The sequence below is a fragment of the Equus przewalskii genome, chromosome 1, assembly GCF_037783145.1.
Source record: "Equus przewalskii isolate Varuska chromosome 1, EquPr2, whole genome shotgun sequence".
NCBI classification, from domain to species: Eukaryota; Metazoa; Chordata; class Mammalia; order Perissodactyla; family Equidae; genus Equus; species Equus przewalskii.
In genome coordinates, this window is record NC_091831.1 from 110,795,301 (window position 1) to 110,799,942 (window position 4,642).

The 4,642-nt window shown below is 39.3% G+C and overlaps 1 non-coding gene across 1 annotated transcript; it reads left to right on the forward strand.

Annotated features, from left to right (window-relative positions):
- The first annotated feature begins 1,726 nt into the window (after positions 1 to 1,726).
- LOC139078422 (small nucleolar RNA SNORD115) lies at positions 1,727 to 1,802 on the forward strand. Its single transcript, XR_011531355.1, has one exon. It is a non-coding gene; the product is annotated as a small nucleolar RNA SNORD115 (small nucleolar RNA).
- The last annotated feature ends 2,840 nt before the right edge of the window (positions 1,803 to 4,642 follow it).

Here is a 4,642-nt window from a genome sequence, read left to right on the forward strand (position 1 = left end):
CATTGGAATATGCACACAGTGAAACAGATAGATCCTAAGGAAATGAAAATGAAGGGGCTAACGTAGCAGGTAGAGGAGAACCTCAACAGGGAAACTATCTTCAGTGCTTTCTCTTGCCCTCGGACAATATATTAAATGACCCCAGTAAGGCAGGGGGCTGAGTATACAAGCTTTGCCCATGCAGGGGAGTGCTGGGGAAAAGATAAATGACCACATACTGAATGACCACATTTGTGGGAGTTGGACCAATAAGCACAATGCTACTTTACCAAATTCTGGTCTGCAGAAGGCTGGATAATAAATACCTAAACAGTATGGAATAAAAAGCTAAAGAGCTAAGCCAAAAAATTATTTAGCACAGGAATGAATCATCCACAGTTTTCAGAGTTGAGCTGAAAAAAGAATCCACAGTAGCAACAAGTAGGAAACACAAGTAGAATGAAAATTACCAAAAATGAAAATTAATCTGGACTCCTCTCAGTGCTTACAGAGAGATACAATTTCAAATAGAACTGTAGACTAACAAAGACTAGCCTCTAAGATATTTAGGTTTATTATTATTTCTCTTTTTTTTTTTTTTTGAGGAAGATTAGCCCTGAGATAGCATCTGCTGCCAATCCTCCTCTTTTTGCTGAGGAAGATTGGCCCTGAGCTAATGTCTGTGCCCATCTTCCTCTACTTTGTATATGGGACGCGTGCAGTAGCATGGCTTGACAAGCCCTGAGTAGGTCTGCACCTGGGATCTGAACTGGTGAACCCTGGGCTGCCAAAGCAGGACATGCGAAATTAACTGCTGCACTCCTGGGCTGGCCCCTAGGTTTATTTTTTAAGGGAATATGAAAATTAATATGGCTAATTCTCTATGAGTGACTCACATAGACATTATGATCCTTATGAGAAACACTATTTTATGCCTGAGTTTTGCTTTGATTGAAATTAAGAAATCTTGATTTCATTGGTATTATTTCTATGGTGAATTATTTGGTTGAATCTAAATTCACATATAGACAAATTTGTTTCTGTCAGTTTATTTTGAGTTTGCCAAGGTGTTGTGATACTTGTGGATCATAAACTAACTACTCACAATTGAAGAACCTTGGCAATTGCAGCCAGAGGTTTGAGATTCGGGTATATGCTTTGCCTATGATGTGTGAGATTGAATAAGAGTAGCCTGATTCCTGATATCTAGCTTCTGATTATCATGTGGCTTCATTAGGTTAATTTTAAGAGGAAAATATATGCTATTCATGATGCCATTTTTTTCTGTTCTGGCTTCCAGGAAGGTACAGCCAAGGGCTTGTTAATAATAAGATTTTATTTCTTATTCATAAAGCCTCCTGACAGGTTCTTGAGGCCAAGGTATATTATTTGCTTTGACTTGACTGTGTTTAGTGAATCGCTGGTCTATTTACAAGGAATGTGGTCTTTTTTGAGTAAGGACAACCAATATCCCTCATGTAGAAATCACAGAGGAACATGAGCAATGCAGACATGAGAGACATAGATTTCATCTTTGAGTACTGTCCAAATCCTGTTCTCATAGACAAAGACAAATGGAGAATAGTTTCCTTTAGTTCACTTCCCCTGCAGCACAATTAACTACCCAGTTGTCCTGCACTGAATCTCTCAGATCTCTGGTCAATCTGGCACCGGAGTTTTAAGGGTGCCATCCCTAGTAAGAGATTTCAGGATAAAGATGTTGTAGGTATGGGAGGTGCCATGGCTTGAGTGAATGATGAGATCTTTTCTTGAGGAGATGTAACGACATAAAAATTATGCTCAATAGGATCACACTGAGGCCCAGCAGAGGTGACAGTCGTAGATCATGAAGTGTGTGTGTGTGTGTGTGTGTGTGTGTGTGTGTGGTGGGGTGGGGGTTCTTAGCTTCACTAGAGTATAAATTCTATTTGGGGGCTTTAGATAATAAATCCCCTGTGGGAAACTCCACCTCTTTCTTTCCTTTCCCAGTGAGTGACACTTTCTTTTATATTAACCAGTTTGGGGTGCTTTGTTCTCATAATTTTTGGAAATTATACCTCACTTCTTTTTTTACATCGCGTGTTGCAGTAAATCTGGCTGGCAAGATTTGCACCATTACATGGATTAGGGCTGCCTTTGGTAACTGAGAAATTCCAAATAGACCTTTGAACTAGTAAAGACTTGTTTCTAGGGCATTTAGAGTCATTCTTTCAGATAACATGAATATCATTCTGGATTCTTCTCTATGAGTGGTGTATATGATGGAATCCTCATGAGAATTTCACTTTTCACCTGAGCTTGCTTAAACTGAAAGATGAAAAAGTTTTGTGATTCATCAATATCCTTTCTATGGTACAATGTTTGCTTGGGTCTAAATGCTCAAGTAGACAAATTCAGCCCTGTCATATTATCTCAGGTTTTCAATGTGTTACACTTGTGGATCATTTTTGGACTATGAATATTCAAGAATCCTGGCAATTGCAGCCAAAGGATTGAAATCCAGATATTTGTTAGCTCATTGGTTGTAAAAATCAATAAAATTAGGAGCTTCCTGGTATCTTATTTAGTTTTTAGTAATAGTACCCATGAGACAGTTTTCATCCTTGACTACTGTCAAACCTTTGTCCTCTTAGATAAAGACTACTGAACAAGAGGACTTTGTGGCCTCCTACATGAGAGAAACATGAAAGCTACTCACACTAGCTTCACTGAATCTGCCCAAACTCCAATTGTTTTTGGCACAAGGGTTTAAGAATGCCAATACTCATTAGGATTTTCAGGATCAAATAGATGTATAAGGAGAGTGTCATGGCTTGGGTCATGAGGAGATTTAATGACATAAAAATTATGCTGGTACCCAGCATGAGTGCCATCGTTGGGAGGAGATGTAGGAGTTTTCCGGGCTATGCAAACAGCTATGGAAGCAGGTATGATTAAGAGAAAAGCACAAGTAGTCATTGAAAATTTGGATAAGAGACTGTCATACAACGAAAATATCAGGTTGGACAGTGGTTGCCCTACTAACTTGGAAAAAGAGAATAAAGACAGAGTCATGCTGCTAAATGGCAAAATGGGAACCGAAACTACAGTGCCATAGAAACCAACTTATTTTTTTTTTGAATATGAAGAATATCAGCCCTCTTCTTTTTCAACTCCAGCAACTCAAATGCCTGTTAGAATGTATTCAAGATTGCTGGAAGGACTGAAAATAGTAAGGGTCTGTATGTCCTTTTCCTTAGCTAAGATGGGCTAACCTAAGAATTCTTTTCAAATACTCTGGAAGGAAATTAACAAAAATTTCCTGAGCTGCTGCAATGTGTTTTCAATCTACAACTCTATACATGTGGGTGCATATTGGCTCCTACATAGGTTGTTGCCTGCAGTTGACTGTCTTTGAGTAATGGAAAAGGCGCAAAAGAGGCAAAATGGTAACCCCCACATCAGGGAGTGCCAAGTCATCAGGAATCCAACTATATACTTCCTCCAACAACTCAGGCTAGTCTTTGTACCTTGGAAACTCAACACGAGGGACTGCTGACTGGAGTCCTTGAAACCTTTCTGCAGAAAGTGAACTGGGAGAAGCTAAATGTTGCACTCAGAAACTGGGTGAGTCCTCCATTGATTTTTACCACAGTTCACTGAGGAATTTTCTAAATTTACAAATATAAATCCATGTGAAGATCAGAGTAGACCCTTGAGTCTATACATTTTCAGGGCACTTTTGTTGCCAGGAAGTCAAATACAAACAGGAGAAAAAGTAGGTTGGTGGCAAGGACAGATAGTTTCTCAAATAATGGTGGCAGCAATTCAGCTTTGGGATAATATGTAGGAAGATAAGACATAAAGAAACTTAAGACTGCAATTTTAACTGCCCCTTATAATGATTCACAAGAGACCACATCCTTATTTGGGGTCACCAACAAATAAGAGGCAGTCACTAATGAAAAGTAAATAAGTCACTATTGAAAAATCAAGACATTGCAAAAGGAATGCTGGAAGAGACTGAGGAAAATTCAAGGAACACAATCAAACTCTGAAGTTTTACCACCTCCTCAAGAGGATTCTCCCCACCCCAGGAAATCAGACAGGAAATAATTGGCAAATGGTGTAAACTGATGAGCAAAATTGACATAATGAGGGAACCTCAGAACTGGGAATGGGATAAACTTAGGTATCTGTTCTTTTCCCCATCTTATTTTTTCCTATTCTTTCTTGTGCATACTGGAGCCATGAGTTCTGCAATTTCTACTGACCTTTGTTGTTCAGCCCTAACCCAGAAAAACATCTAAGGTGTGGGTGTTTCTGGACCTTCCACCTGTTCTCCCTTAGAGATCCCCCCTTAGAAGAATATGCCTTGTCTTCTCATGTGCTTGATAATCTGTTAGGAAGTGACCTGCTATGTAAACTAAGGGCTGTGATGTTCTGTACTCTGGATGGGGTGTTTTTGGAGCAGCTGGGAGGCAATGTATCTAGGCTGGTAAATATGTGCTTTCTGAAATAAAAGAGGGCTATGGGAGAGTGGCAGTCTTACCCAATGCTGAGAAGTTCACTCAGATTAGAGGAAATAGATCCATCATGATGGGCCCTCAGAACAAATTATAGCAGTTTCATAAAAGGGATCAATTTCATTGCTATAGTTTACAATAAAGAAAAACCATGGCCA